The sequence below is a fragment of the Musca domestica genome, unplaced genomic scaffold (assembly GCF_030504385.1).
Source record: "Musca domestica strain aabys unplaced genomic scaffold, Musca_domestica.polishedcontigs.V.1.1 33, whole genome shotgun sequence".
Lineage (NCBI taxonomy): Eukaryota > Metazoa > Arthropoda > Insecta > Diptera > Muscidae > Musca > Musca domestica.
In genome coordinates, this window is record NW_026712312.1 from 5,904,589 (window position 1) to 5,921,799 (window position 17,211).

Here is a 17,211-nt window from a genome sequence, read left to right on the forward strand (position 1 = left end):
CATTTTTCTGTCATATTTAGTAGTACCTACTGCGAACTTCAAATACGAAATTTAGAACAATTCAGGTGAATAACCTCGTTATAATCATCAAAATATCGAATTTGGGGGTATCCTTATGTGGCGGGTATACGAAGATGTGGACCTGCATACAAAATTTTTTGTCATAGGCTGAAATTTACAAAAATTCTCTAAAATCCATAGAATGGTGGTGGGTATAATAAAAAATTACAAGGAAACTCTCAAAATGAACAGTGACCTCAATTATAGACTCCGCTCTGGTTATGTACAAAACCTGGATTAGGAATGTCAATGTAAATCGGTTTTCTTCTTGTGTTTATATGATATCTTCCAGCCAAGATAATTGATGTCGGCAGCATATTTTGGTTTTCAGATAGCTTCACTTCAAATCGTCTGCTACATATATAGGAGTTATATCTGAATCTATTTTCGACAAATGTACTTCTATGCTGAATTCTGCTTCATATGTTGTCATTAGGTCTTATATTATGTATGTGGTGCACAATAAACGTAAAATCGGTTGAAGATGTATGCAGGAGATTCACCTAAATCTAAGAACGAATCTTATACAATTTGGTGATAAATTGTATAAGATTCGTTCTTGGTCCTAACAGAAACATTTCATGTCAATCGAACAATAAATGTCAGGTCGCATTTTCCTGCAAGAAGACATTAATAGACAGACGGACGGACAGGCATAGATAGGCTCAGAATTTGAATATATGGAGATCATGGAAAGGAAATATAGATTTATCTCGGTTTCATTTGCATGTTATAAACAAACAAATATAATACCCTGGTTCAAAGTTCAATTCCGTTAAATTTATAATATTTTTAATATGGGGCCCCTTACGAATATTTTGCGATTTGAAATTTAATATATCATTCTCTCAAGGTGGAGGGTCATGTATGGAATATACACATTTGGACTACATTTATGTTGTAACAAATTATCATTTTGGAAGTATCTAGGATTTTATAGCTCTACCTTACTATGGAGGGTAAAATTCTAAGTCGATTTAGCGGTATCCGTCTGTCTGTTGTAATCACGCTATCTTTCGAACGAATTGAGAAAGAAGGCAAAAATTGCACACATGTGGATTTTGTCAGCAGGCAGGTTAAGTACGAAAATGAGGCAAGTCGGTCCACATTTTCGTATAGCCCCCATCTAACGATACCTCTAAATATTCGGTGTTTTGGTGATTTTTGGGGTATTTTAGACAGGAATCGTTTCAAATGTTGTATCTGAAGTTCGGAATCGGAACTACAGCCAATGACAAAAAATACTTATACGGGACCTCGTCTTCGTATATCCTCCATATATCGGTTTTATTTTAAGCGGTATTTTTCGACGATTTTTTTTAACATTTTAAAGTTCACTTCGAATTGTGGAGGGTATGGAAAGTTTGAACTATAAGAACCTGTCAAGGAATTCAAATTATTTTTTTTTTCACAACACTCCCATATTTATTCCTTTACCCGAACAAGACATTTGAAATGTCAAAATATAATCTCAACAAATATGACAACACACACACCATCATGGTAGTTCGCTCAAAATGGATACGTAAGGATATGTATAATAAAAAGGAGATGTAATAAAACATGCGAAAGGAGAAACCCAAGAGAATATGAATAATAGCAACAACAACAACAACCAAAACATATGTATAAAGCAAAATTTTGGGGGGACAAGCTTAAAACACAACACAAAAGGAGAACAACAACGCAAGTGGGCTACGATGGAACCGGTTGTGGAGAAAAGGGCGGGGGACTTTTTGTAATTTTTCACTTGGAAACTGTGTGAATTGCACTTTCAACTTGTATTGCTGTTATGCTGCTTGATTGGCTGGCTGGTTGACTATTTAGCAGGCTGATGCATGGGGGCCAATTGTCATGCCATATGAATCATCATCATCAACAGCGGACCAGGGTAATTAAATTACAATTCAACAAAAGAAGAAAAAAAAAACCGAACAAAGATCAAATTTCACATTGGGTTTGGAGTACATTTTCTTGCATGGAATTCAATTGAGAATTATTGATTTGGGATGTGGTCGAATGGAGTATTTACTCTTTGATAGGTCTCAGATACAACTTTTGTGTATTTCTTGGATTAAACTAAGCTTTAAACAAATCCCAAAAAATTGTTTGTATCTTTCCATGGTTTTTGTTGTTGTAAACCAGATGTAAACACTTGAAGCACAACAACAGCAAACTATGCTGCCGCTTTTATTAGGGGTTTGTTTCCACAGAGTGCCAAAAAGAGACGGCTATAGGGAAACACCGAACGGGCAATGACACATTAAACAACCACTTTTTGCGCGTTAGAGTAGTCAAACTAAACATGGGGATTTTTATCGAATTTATGCCAAACAAAAAAGGATCAGGACCGGCCTGCCCAACTGCCTGGCTATTCCAGCTTAAAAATTGAGCATTTCGAAAATTAAATTGAATCATAAGCCGGAACATTTTGCAGGATGACATTTCCACCGATGACAGCTTTGTGGCCTTTTAGATGTTGGATTTATTGATTTGTTGCAAGTTCGTTGATACAGCAGCAGCAAAAACAACAACAACGGCAGTACTTGCTGTGCCGTAACGATGATAAACGAAAGACCGAAGGAAAACAAGGAGCTACACAAAAACGACTTCACGAACAGATACTTAAAAATGCGGCACTGCCTCAATTTTTTCGGCCATTAAATTTTCTTTTCGAATTCCAAATTTTAATTCTGCATTTCAATTCCTCGCGAAAGATTAACACATTTTCATTTCACACACTTTTCTTTTCACTTCGAACATACATTTTCTGTTTTTAGGTATCCCTTCTCATCATCACCATCATTTTTTTACTTTTTTGTTCATTTCCTTTAATTGGAAATGCACAGCATAAAATTTTTCACAAAATTTTCACCAAACGAACGAACGAAGGGCACAACACACAGTCTCAATGGATTTTTCACTGGTCCCGTTTAGAACATGTTTCGCAGTTTTTTCCCGTTTCACTCGATTAGAATTTTATTGAAATAATTTTCAAGAATTTGTCGTTTATTTCTGTCATAAATTGCCACTACTTCTGACTTAATTCGAATCGATTCGATACTTTTTTTGTCTTTCATCCATCCATTGCTTTGTGTCAGATATTTTATTTTTACTCTTCTCCTGGTTTTTCACATTCGCTCACTCGCGGGCTCTCTCTCTCACTCAGGTTTACTTACGCTCCCCGTATGTGTTTGCCGTGGTGTGTCGTGTTGTGTACTATTGCAGCGAATTTATTTTCGGTGTTGATTCTCATTTGCTTGGGTTGCTGCTTCTTCTTGCTTTATGTTGTGTGTGTGTTTGTTTTGTTGTTGTTTGGCTGAGAGTTTTTGGCAGGGCTGCTGCGGTGCGGTGTGCCATTGAACAGTGTTGTATTTTTTACATATATCCATTGGACGAAACTCTCACACCTTATTGTGTTGCATATCCAGCTACCTACTTTCAATTATTTCTACCTTTTCTCTTTCTTTATCAGCTCTCCGCCACACACTTTATCGCTTGCCGTTTCAAAAATTCAACCTTAAATGACAACTAAAACCTGTCACGGCGAATTCACAAAGTATCTGTGTGTGTTGCACAGCATGTGAGTGTGTGTGTAACATATTTTTTTGTTTTGTTACTCTGCTTCTCTTCTTATCGGGGGTTTGTGTTTCTCGCTCATTTGCTTTGTTCGATTGTTCTGCATTGAACGAACGAATCTAGGTAAATGACAACAAAGAATTTCAACGCAAAACGTAACGAACGATAACACGTGAAGCTGTGTTCAGTGAACATAAACAATGTTTTTCGGGGTGTATCTTGTGGATACAATTTGAAAATTGGCGATTATTTTCAAAGATACAAATATGAGAAAATATGAAAATGCGAGTAGATTTTAAGAAAATCAAGGATATTATCCGGGGACTTGTCAATAAGAATGTATTTAAATGAGACAGTGATGTTCTGTCAATTTTATTAAATATTGTAGGAGGCTCCTTAAATGAAGGCGTAAATTGTATGTCAAATTGTTTGACAAAAATAGAAAAGAAATTAGTGGGAATATAATAATAACAATTATAATAATAATAATAATAATAATAATAATAATAATAATAATAATAATAATAATAATAATAATAATAATAATAATAATAATAATAATAATAATAATAATAATAATAATAATAATAATAATAATAATAATAATAATAATAATAATAATAATAATAATAATAATAATAATAAAATAATAATAATAATAATAATAATAATAATAATAATAATAATAATAATAATAATAATAATAATAATAATAATAATAATAATAATAATAATCATAATAATAATAATAATAATAATAATAATAATAATAATAATAATAATAATAATAATAATAATAATAATAATAATAATAATAATAATAATAAATAATAATAATAATAATAATAATAAAATAAAATAATAATAATGATAATAATGATAATATTTTTAATAATTATAATAATCATAATAATAATAAGTAAAAAAACTGTACGTTCGGCCGGGCCGAACCTCTCTCCACCATTTGGAACGAATTTGGCAATTCTTACAAACAATACAAACCGTTAATAATTCTGATAAAATCTTAAAAATTCCGAATGTAGCTATTATTTTATGGTCTACACGAAGACATGAACCTGCGTAGGTAACATTTGTCATAAGCCATTACAATATTCAAATGTGAAACTTAAAATAAATCGGTTATAATGTCGATAAAATCAAAATACCGAATATTGGGAGGTATCGTTATATGGGGGCCTTACGAAGAGGTGGACCTTCACAGACAATTTTCTGTTTTAGCCTGTAGTATCCATTACGAATTTCAAATACCAAATTTGAAACTACTTCGGTGAATAATGTCACTAAAAATCATCAAAATACCGAATATCGGGAGGTACCGTTGTATGGGGCTATACCAAAAAGTGGACCTACATGGCCCATTTTCAATATCAAAAGTCCTGCAGACATAACATATATTCGAGCAAAATTTTATCAATCTATTTCAATTCATTCGGAAGCTATTAATAATAATAATAATATTTCGAGGTTACAAATTTTGTACTATTGGGGTAAAATTTTGATTTGGGTGAACTGATAGAGATGGAATTCGGAAATTTAGAAATAAGATTACTATTGCATTCTAGAACTGAGGAATGTAGATAGTTTTGAAAATTCGTACTTATGTGTACTAAATGGTACTACATTTTATACAATTTAAATTTTGGATGAACCGGTAGAGTTAGAATCCTGAAATTTGGAAATAAGATTACTGTCGGAGTGTATGATGTAGGTATATCACTGGAGAAGTGTAGCTTAGATGTACCTAAGGGTTTTTAAGAAAATTTAAACCGAATGTGTAAAAGTACTAAAATTACTAAATCACAAAAAAAATATGTATTGTATATGGAAATCGAAGTTGGAAGAGGTTTTTAAAATGTATACTCATGTGTACCAATCGTACTAAATGGTACTTAATTTGGTACAATATTCGTTTAGATTAGTGGTTGATGGTGAAATGTGGAAATTCAGTATAAAGTTGAGATAAAGAGGTCGTTCTGGAAATACCTACAAAAATTGCAACGAAACGTACTAAATAGTACCTAAATTGCCATAGAATGTACATATAGACGTTAGTACGAAAAGTACTAAATAGGATATAAAACGTAGGACAAGATCTGCAATTGTGAATTTTTATATATCACTTTGATTTTATAGCATTTACAAATAAGCCAACTTAATAGTGTTCAAATAGTACTAATGGTTCCATAGATTGGAATATAGATTAGGGCTCTAGACATCAATGTTTTCGCATGACCCCATACAACGGGAGTTGATGTTTTTTCAATAGAATTGTTTGAAATTAGCTGTTTGAAGCTTGAAATCAGACCATCCCCTCTGTTGACAAATTCTCTATATAGGTCCGGGCTTTCGTAAAACTTTCATATCTCTCGTCCGACAGTCTCTATGTTGATGATTTTACTCATATTTTAATATACGTTGAGTATTGGACTTTCATAGCATTGTGTTATATTTTAAAATACCATTAAAAATAGAAAAATAGGAATTATTTACTATGTGTGAACTTATTTGCAAAAGCAGATCTCAAAAAAAAATAATAATAATAATTAAAAAAATAAATAAATAAATAAAAAATAAAAAAACTTGCAACTTCAAATGAAGATTTGCTATTTAATATAAAAATTCCAATTATAATTTTCTTAAAATATATTTCCAAATATATAATTTATCCAAAGACTTATAGTACAAGCTAGTGTAGAATATTTCTTTTTAGACAATTCATGTCTAAAACAAATTTTTTTGTTACTTTTATGCATCAACTCGAAAAAAAAAGAAAAAAAAAGCCCAATGCAAAAATAAATATTTCATTTTTTTTTAAATTGAAGCAATTTTTTTTGATAAATAATGGAAAATTTTGATTATCTGTGAAATTTTATGCAGAGTACTTTTGTCTTTGACGTCATCCTTACAAAATTAAGTTTTGTTGGAGCATTTTGCATGAACTCATATAAAATACGACTTTAATCTTGAAATATGTTTTTCTGATGTATTCTGAGACTCAAAGTAATTTTTTATAAAAAAAAAAAACAATTTTTTAGAATATTTTAAATTGTTGGGAGTTTTTAACCATTTTTTGAAAAAAAGTATTTCTTGACCAAAAAATGTTTGTATTTTTATCGACAATATTGTACTAGACAATATATACCTAAAAACTATGGATTTCAATGTAAATTAGAAAATTTCTAATAAAGTGGAAGAATGAATTTTTATCCCTCAACTATTAACTATTTTGCAACAATAAAATACTACGGTATCCCGAGCAAACATACCAACACTTTACTTTGCAATATAAACTTCCAAAATGCCGAAGGACATTATCCGAAAATAAAACATACTTTTTATTTACCATCAGTTCTTTACATCCAAAAATAGATATTCGAGATATTTGATTGATTAGCTTCGTTTTACAAAGTTAAAAAAAAAACACATCTTTTAATAAATTCTCTAGAAAACCCACGCCTTCCATTTAAACTTTCTGCAAAGCAATATTAGAGTTAAAACTTTATAAAATCCGAATTATCTCTTTCGACACTTGTTCACCGGAAACATAACACGATTAAGCTTCTGCACCTCCCCAAGGACGTCACACCATAAAAATAAATAAAAAGAAAACTTCAATTTTCCAAGGATAGAAGGCAAGGACATAACTTTGTTGTTTCCGACTTAAATTAGTTTTCCATCACAATATGTTACGCTTAATGTGCCCCCAAACACACGCTAACGCATCCCCCCAAAACTAGCTGGCAGTGAACTTCAGCATGTGTAAAACACACATATATTTATATCCTTGAACAATAGCAGCAACGTTGGCTTTTGGAAAATACTTGGTTTTATGTTTTTTTTCGGTATTTTATTTATTTTTATTTCTATTTTTTTCTATTTCAAATCTGACTTCAGTGGTAGTGGCAAGGGATTCGATTCAATAAAACCAAAAACAATTCTCAAGAAATCCAACCAAAGCACTGGAGTATAAGACCAATGTCGCATTGTCTTGGAACTACATGTGCGGACAAATGTGGCATTTAATCGTCGTAGTCTCGATGTTGATTGTTTCGGTGGGTGGGTGTTTCGATTCGTTCATTTGCTCTCTCCTATGGTTTGGAATTCCAAAGAACATGGACGTTTTATTGTTAGAATAGAAATTGAATACTCGACCCAGGTGCTCATAGGTCCTCTCATTGAAGACCAAAAGGTCTCTTATAGAAGACCATGAGTTCTTCTCACAGAAGACACATGAGACATGGTCTTCTATGAGAAGACCATGAGGTCTTGTCATAGGTCTTCTGTAGGTCTTCCCATAGAAGACCTGTAGGTCTTCTCATAGAAGACCTGTAGGTCTTCTCATAGAAGTCCTGTGGGTCTTCTTATAGAAGTCCTGTAGAAGATCATGAGGTCCTCATAGGTCCTCTTATTGAAGACCAAAAGGTCTTCTTATAGAAGACCATGAGTTCTTCTCACAGAAGACACATGAGGTCTTCTCATAGAAGACCATGGGGTCTTCTCATAGAATACCATGAGGATTTCTCATAGAAGGTCATGAAGTCTTCTCATAGATGACCTGGAGGCCTTCTCATAGAAGACCTGAAGGTCTTCTCATAGAAGACCTGTAGGTCTTCTCATAGAAGACCTGTAGGTCTTCTCATAGAAGACCTGTAGGTATTTTCACAGGATACCTGTAGGTCTTCTCATAGGTCTTCTCTTCTTCTTGAGGTCTTCTCATAGAAGACCTGTAGGTATGTGGAGACCTGTGGGTCTTCTCATAGAAGACTTGTAGGTATTTTCACAGGATACCTGTAGGTCTTCTCATAGAAGACCTTGTGGTGTACTCTCGTAGAAGACCATGAGGTCTTTTCATAGAAGACATAGAGATCTCCGCAAACAGGACCAATTGCTCTTATTCCAAAAAAAAAAAATCCAACAAAAATCAAGAAGCTTTTATTACCAGGACAAATAAGTCGCTGATAGCTGTTCCACATTGAAAATATGAAGACAGTTCATTGTAGCTACAGCTCTCTCTGTAATGTCACCGGATGACAACAAAACATACTTCTCGCCATATTTCACCAGGTTTAAGCTGTTATCATTACATATCCTTCATCCTTATCCTGCAATCATATTTCACCCACATCAGTGACACACACACACACACATACATGCACACAGATATTTATATTATCATTTCCGTTGCCCTACTCGGAGAGAAGGAATGAACGGTTTTTGCAGCACTGCTTACCTGATTTTCAATAAACTGCCTGGCTGTTATCGGTGTCATCACATCGCATATTTCAGAGCTATAATCGCAATAATCATAATGACAATGAAATGGCGGAGAGGAAACATTTGCCAAAAAAAAGAACACTCTCTCCCCAACCCCTCTTCCACTGCTCATTTCGCAGTGTCGGCAATGTTGTCAAGAAAAGTCGTAAAACGTTTAGATGTTATAAAATTTGACAATGTAGAGGACATGCTTGCAACCGCACAACAAGACGACACCCCACCTCCCACCCAACAAAAGCTGCGGAACACATTCCGTTGTGGGATGGCAAAAATCCTTGAGCCAACAAGGACAACCCCCACGCCAGTAACGATCAAAACATTCAATGTTAATAACAACAGCAATAATGGCAAGCCACGAAAAGTGTGGGGGTGAAATAAATAGTATGAATGGGCGTAGGATATACTCTGTCGTTCTAGGACTGTTTAAATTCATTGCTGTTTTTGGTTTCGGCGCGGAGTGGAGAGGGGTGGGGAGGGGAGGTAGTCTGTAAGGTGTTGCGGAAATATGTTGTGGAGTGTTAATTATCCTCGTTTTGCACCTGATGGTATTTTTCATGGCCGTAGAAAATAACGGAAAAAGGAAAGAAGAGTTCATTAGATTTTCACATAATGGCAACATTAACGATTAAGACATGCAGTTGATGTCGGTTGCAACCCATACCATTTGAATTTTTGACTGCTGCAATTAATGCCGATAACGATGGCAGCGACTTTTAATTTCTTGGCTCATTTAGAACACGATTTACTCAGGGATATATCTGTGATTCCAGAAGTAGTAAATCGGAATAACAGAATACGACACCGGTTTTTAATGACCCAAATCTGACTCATTGGTATTCTATTAGAGTTCTAATTGGTATTCTAAGGAGAAGACACAATGGTCTCCTAACTTGACAGAAATTTATATTAGATTCCTAACAATAATTTTCTTCCGGAAGAAAATCTAAATTTCCTTCACCAAAATTTACAAAGGAATTTTAAAAAAAGTTTCGCTAGTTAATGCAAATGCCTTAAAAGAGAAGAAATATTGCTCTACTGTAAAGGACCCTTCGAACAGTTACAAAGTGCGATTATACAACTACTTAAATAGCGACAAATGTCGAATTACGTGCATTAATGATATTTAGGGCACTGATTAAAAAATATCGCCGATTGAAACAATATTTTTTTATTTTTATTCGAACAAGTAAAACAGTATACCTTAAGTACAGTATACCTTAAGTTATTCAACATGTTGACCCTTTATGGGAGAGGTTCCGAAGCATTTGGCCAATATTAACCTGTTTGTATCTGACCTACAACTGATATAAATATTACAACGTGTCACAGTTGAACCATATCGACTACTTTGTATAATTTATATGTGATATGTGCACATTTTTGGAAAATTTGTGAGGGAGGTACCAGAAGGAGTGGACCGATGTATCCCACCTTTACACCAGACCTTGGGTTTTTAAAAACAATATCATGTGTGTAATTAGAAGAGAACCGGATGCCTATTTCGGATTTTATGATCGTTTTGTTATTCGAAACTTTGGCCTTTGTGGGGGAGGTACCAGAATAAATTATCCGATCGGTAGCATCTTTATAACAGATAATGTGTTAATGGAAATATTGAGACGTACCAAGTCTAAATGGCATAGGATGTTAATTTCGCGTTTTATGATCTTAATGGATATTCAAAATGTTGACCCTTTGTGAGGGAGGTATCAGATATATTTCAATTTCTCATCAGACAAAAATATTGTGATATGTCTAATTTGAAGGGAACCAGATGCTTATTTCGGATTTTATGATTCTTTGTGGGGTAGGGACCAGAAGTAATGGTCCGATCTCTATCATCTTTATAACAGATCTTGTGTTGATGTAAATATTGAGATGTGCCAAGTCTGAATAGAATCGGAGATTAATTTCGTATTTTGTTAGCTTCATGAAGATTCAAAATGTTGACCCTTTGTGGGGGAGGTACCAGAAGGAGTGGACCGATATATCCCATCTTCACAGCAGATCTTGTGTTGGTAGAAATGATGGTATGTGTGAAATATGAATAGAACCTGATGCATAGTTCAGAATTAATAATTGTTTTTGTTGTTCCAAAGTTTCACCCTTTGTGGAGGAGGTACCAGAAGAAGTGGGGCGATATATTCCACACCAGATCTTGGGTTAATAAAAATATTGTGAAGTCTGTATTTTGAAGACAATCGAACTCTTACATCATTATAAGAGTTATAATTATTGAAAATTTTCACCCTTTTTTGGGGAGGTACTGGATGGAGTGGACCGATATTGTCCATTTTCGCACCTGACCTAGCACTGATGCAAATATTAGGATTTGCAAAGTTGGAGCAAAATTGGAGAATCCTTATTCTTTATGTGTAGTAAATTATTTTTCTTTGAAAATGTTGACATTTTGTGAGGGAGGTACCAGAAGGAGTGGACAAATATTGTCCATCTCCGAAGTCGATCTAAGTTTGACAATAATATCACGATGTACCAAGTTTGGATCAAATCGGACACTCTCTTCGAGAGTTACCGTGCGCACCAGCCAGCCAGACGGACAGATGGACGAACGAACATCGCTAGATCGACTCCAAATGTCCTGAAACAGATTTGGTTCAAAGACACCCAGGGTCTATAAACGTTACGAGTATTTCGATGAGGCATGTTTTGGCCGTATCAAATCATATGTACCCTCTCTAGATCATATGGCTGAGGGTATAAAAATATCATTGACTCCTTCAAAGAACTTCTAGGACAACATTTGTAGTTTTTTTCAACTGAAAGGACCAGGTATTTTTGCATTTTGTAGAAAATCTTCGAGGTAAAAACCTTTGGGGAAGGTCCATTGATATCCTATGGAATGTCATATTTGTCGTTTCTGCGAAAACTTTTGTCTTTCTATGACCAGATTTATAAGTTTAAAATTCTAATGCATTTCTCTGATAAAGTACATAAAATTTTTCTGAGAAAACCTATTGTTCCTTTGTAATAAAACGTATTTCCCTTCTCTGATAACATCTCAATATTCTCTAAGGCAGCTATGAGCACCCACGAAGGAGAAAGTATAAACAGAGCACAGATATTCTCTCTCGATTTTCATTTGACTATGAGAAGATCTATTTCTCTCCTAAGAGAAGAACTATTGCTCTCCCATGAGAAGAGCTATTGCTCTCCTATGAGAAGAACTATTGCTTTCCTATGAGAAGAGCTATTTCTCTCCTATGGGATGGGCTATTGCTCCTCTGTGAGAAGAGCTATTGCTCCTCTGTGAGAAGAGCTATTGCTCCTCTGTGAGAAGAGCTATTGCTCATCTATGAGAAGAGCTATTGCTCTCCTATGAGAAGAGCTATTGCTCTCCTATAAGAAGAGCTATTGCTCTCCTATGAGAGGAGCTATATCTCTCCTATGAGAAGAGCTTTTGCTCTCCTATTAGAAAAGAGCTTTTGCTCTCCTATGAGAAGAGCTATTGCTCTCCTATGAGAAGAGCTATTGCTCCTTTATGAGAAGAGCCATTGCTCATCAATGAGACGAGCCATTGCTCATCTATGAGACGAGCTATTGCTCATCTATGAGACGAGCTATTGCTCGTCTATGAGAGTTGCTATTGCTCCTCTAAGAGAGTAGCTATTGCTCCTCTATGAGAGTATCTATTGCTCCTCTATGGGAGTAGCTATTGCTTCTGTATGAGAGTAGCTTAGAATACTTATTTCTCTTCTATTTTTTATGAGAAGACATTTTGCTCCTTTATGAGAAGAGCTTTTGCTCATCTATGACTACTTCTCTTGTATAAGAGAGCTACTGCTCCTATATGATAAGAACTTTTGCTCTTCTATGGGAAGAGGAGTAAACTCTATCACATTTTTTAACTCTTCCTACTTCTCCCTCATTTCTGGAGGATATCATATATATTTCAAAAGTCAATCCAGATAAATTTTTTTGTTTTTCAATAAAATTCCTAAAATAAAATATGTCGCACATTTGTTTACTTGCCATTCCCAAATCAAATAGGCGATGTCTTATCCTTGAACACACTCCTGTGAGCCACCCACGATAATTTAGACATTGTGGAAATTCCCTAACATAATTTGATTACATAAAGGTTAAGTAAATTTCAGATTCAATGCCAAGTTTTGTTGGTTTTGCATCCATCCTCCAACCCCCACATCCTCTAACTGCCACAACAATTTGCGGTAAAAATATTTTTGCTAGATTCTAATTCCATTTTATGAAAGTGGTTATCCATAAATATTTATGTTTTACACGATAAACTTGTTACCATTCACCTTTAAATATTCGCCTCTCTTGGGTTAGGTACGCTGTCTATTTCCCCCACTTTTTGGCAATTATGAGCCACTTGTAAGAGGCATGGTGTGTGTGAGTTCGTGTGCGTATTTGTGTAAATACAATCCATTTTCCACATTGGCTGCATGAAAATTCATATCCTTAATCCTGGGTGTCATTTATTGTTTTTGTTTTTCGTTTTTGCCCGGCTCAAAGTAAATGATATTAAAATGTAGTGGTTATGTTGTTGCCATTGTGGCAAGCGAATCAGAGAGAGAGAGTGAGCAATGGAATGGAATTGAAAGCCACTCAAATTGGCTTACTTGATGCCTGACTGGTTGGCTGACACGTTGGCTGCTAGTTCCAGACAGTTTGACTTAGATTAAGTTCCACTTTTCACTTTATGTGCAAATTTCCCAAAGTAAATCATGAATCTGTTGTTGTCGTTGTTGGGTCGTCGTCTTTGTTTTTTTTTGTTTTGGATTTGAATGGAAATTTGTAGGTCTCGTTGCGGGAGACTGCCGGTATCGGTGGTTGTTTGCTTGAGAGCGTTAATGTAATTTATGGGATCGTAAAAAGAGGAATACCACTAAATGATTGGGGAATATTTTAGCAATGTTTAACTAGAGATTCCTAGAAGAGCAAAACAAGGCAAAGGAAAGGAAACAACAAGAACAACAACAAAATTTATGTTTTTGTAAAAACGAAAAAATAGAAAGAGGAGCGTAAAAATGTTTTTAATGCCTGCAGACAAACATAAACTGCATGGGAATCACTCATTTCAGCCGTTGTTGATGGGGGAGGGAGGTGAATGGCTGTTGCTGTTTTCATGGCCTACCTTCAGGCGTCCGATGGGAGTTGATGTGCATGAAACCGAGTTGATGGGCTGGAAAGGTTTTTCTTCGAGTTTCTTCTTGTTGTTGATGTCTATATTTTTATGCCGTTGAGCGGAGGCTTCAACGAATCATGCGAAACTGGCTGCTGTTTAACTAACATTTTTTTCTTGTCTTGTGCATTTTTAAGGGGATACATCTTCCAAGCGTTTTTATGAGCATATTTCGTAAACTTCCCTCCTGACGCGTTTCAATCATAAAAATGGAAGCAAAGCGTGTTGTTGCCACTGGTGCTTTTTTACTGCCAATGATTTGCTGCCATAAATGTGGGTTATACTTCCATTAATCCATTGCTGCTGACGCCACCGCCAATGCCACCGCCGTCTTCTATAAAAGCATTGCTTTTAAATATTTAAAGAAAATTATGTGGGAGTTCAAACACTTTGTTTTTTGTTGTTGTTTTTGTATTATTTTCGTTGTTGTTGTGGTTTTGCTTCATTGCTTGTTTTTTAGCCCTTGGAAAGTTTTAGTGTTATTTATGCGGATTCAATGAATTAGTAGGAAGAAATAAATCAATAATTCTGGAATATAACTTTTGGCGTATTCAGTTTTTGTGTTGCTTCTCTCTGGGTTTTATTTTGTTTTGATAAAGTTCAGCTGCGTTATTGTAATTTATTAATAAATTAACATTAATTCCTGCATCCGAATTATTTAAAAGCGAACAACTAAAAACAGTAGTACCCAGTGAATAATGTAGCAAAAATCATGAAAATACCGAGTATCGGGAGGTACCGTCATATGGGGCTATACGAAGAAGTGAACCTGCATACGATTTTTTTCCATAGATTGTAGTACCCATTAAGATCTACCAATACGAAATATGAAAGGATTCCTGTAAATAATGTTTCTGACATCATCTAAATACCGAATATCGGGAGGTACCGTTATATGGCGGCTTTAGGAAGACGTGGACCTGCTTACAAGAATTTTTGTCATAGGCTGTAGTATCCCTTACGAACTCTAAATATGAAATTTTAAAATATTGGAAGGTACCGTTATATGGGGGCAATACGAAAACGTGGACCGACATGGCCAATTTACGAACTTAACCTGCCTAGTGGTAAAATATGCTTGTATGCAAAATATTAGCCTTCTGTCTCAATTCGTTCGAAAGATAGCGTGATTACAACAGATAGACCGACAGACGGATATCGCTAGATCGTCTTAGAATAATCCAGAGATAAAAAAAACTGCAACAGATTCAAACGCCATAATTTTTACATTTTTTAATTTATTGAATGAAAGTAACAAATGTCGGAAATACCATCACATTTTAGAATAAGTTTAGATTTGCTCGAATTGGTCACCTTTGGCACGAATTATGGCCTTCAGACTGTCAATAAAACCCTCACTCGCTGCCCGAATGTTGCTCTGCGGTATTTTGGCCCACAACCTTCAGAATATTATCGCGATAATATTCGGCATTTTTTCTGATGCCACGGTCGATTAATTGGTTTGTTTACAAACTGCTGGACAACGAATGTTTTCTCATCGGAGAAAACCAAATTCGGCAGTTCACCACTTTCGGACAAACGAAGCAAATCTTTAGCTCTTCTTCTTTCTATAGCGGTGTAAGTTCTTGCTCTTTTCGGAATTTCAATGGCTTTTTGTAATGTGTGTAATTTAAAGAAAATCAGACGCTTATTTCGGATTTTATGATCGCTGTGGTTATTCAAAACTTCGACCTTTTATGGGGAGGTACCAGAAGAAATGGTCCGATCTCTAACATCTTTATAACTGATCTTGTGTTGATGGAAAACATTGAGATGTATCAAGTCTAAATGGAATCGGATTTCAATTTCGCGTTCTATAAGCTTCATGGATACTGTGGGGGAGGTCCCAGAAGAAGTGGACTGATTTATTCTAATTTCACACCAGACCTTGGGTTAATAAAAATATTTTGATGTGTGTAATTTAAAGAAAACCAGATGCTTATTGCGGATTTTATGCTCGCTATTGTTATTCAAAACATCGACCCTCAGTGGGGGAGGTACCAGAAGGAAGGAATATTCAAAATTTTAACCCGTCGTGGAGGAGGTACCAGAAGGAGTGGACCGATATATTAATAACATTATTGTGATGTGTGTAATTTGAAGGGAACCGGATGCTTATTTCGGATTTTATGATCGTTTTGTTATTAAAAACTGTGACCCTTTGTGAGGGAGGAACCAGAAGGAATGGTCCAACCTCCACCATTTATGTAACAGATCTTGTGTTGATAGAAATATTTTATGAGTTTTATGAGCCTCATGGATATTCAAATTTTTGACCCGTCGTGGGGGAGGTACCAGAAGGAGTGGACCGATGTATTCTATCTTCAACTTGGATTAATAAAAGTTTTATGATATGTGTAATTTGAAGACAACCGTACACTTACATCACATTTTATAAGAGTTATAATTATTCAAAATGTTGACCGTTTGTGGGGGAGGTACTTGTTGGAGTGGACCGATATTTTTAATTTTTGCACCTGACCTAGCACTGATGCAATTATTAGGATTTGCAAAGTTGGAGCAAAATCGGATCATCCTTTCACTTTTTGTGCAATAAAATATTTTCTTTGAACATTTTGACATTTTGTGGGGGAGGTACCAGAAGGAGTGGACTGATATCGCCCTTCAACGAGCCCGGTCTAAGTTTGACAATAATATTATGATGTACCAAGTTTACTTGCCAAAGAGGTCGGCAACCTTCGGTTGGCCACCAGAACTCAAACGCCGGTTGTTGGGGTGCTTACCAACGTTTCCAGAGTCGGCCACCACGGTTCAAGGTACCCCGGTCGACTCGATCCACTTACACTTTGGCAGGACGCGCTTTGATGGTGCAGCACGGTGACGATGTCTTCCCCTTTGGGCAAGGTTCTGTTTCAGCACACACTGTTGATGAAGGCAGTGAACGTTCCCCTGTTCGGGCAAGGGCAAATAGCACGCAATATTTGTAATATGATTATTTCTCGTTGGCGCTTTATTTCACTACTTTTAATTTATTAGTTTATTCGCACCGATTCACTATAATTTTCCCACAATTCCAAAGAACTAACACTTGTGCTTTATTTTAATAACTTTTATTTATTCTTATTAAGTCGAACTACTGTTCTCTTGGG

At 35.2% G+C, this 17,211-nt stretch overlaps 1 protein-coding gene across 7 annotated transcripts in view; it reads right to left on the reverse strand.

Annotated features, from left to right (window-relative positions):
• LOC105262409 (tyrosine-protein phosphatase 99A) overlaps positions 1-3,576 on the reverse strand; it is a 97,137-nt gene extending 93,561 nt beyond the window's left edge. For 4 of the 7 annotated variants that reach the window (XM_059125512.1, XM_059125511.1, XM_059125510.1 and 1 more), the window contains exon 1: positions 2,826-3,233. The gene's annotated coding sequence lies outside the window, so the exon portion shown is untranslated. The other 3 variants (XM_059125509.1, XM_059125508.1, XM_059125507.1) reach the window with 3 other exon arrangements.
• Positions 3,577-17,211: the final 13,635 nt, after the last annotated feature.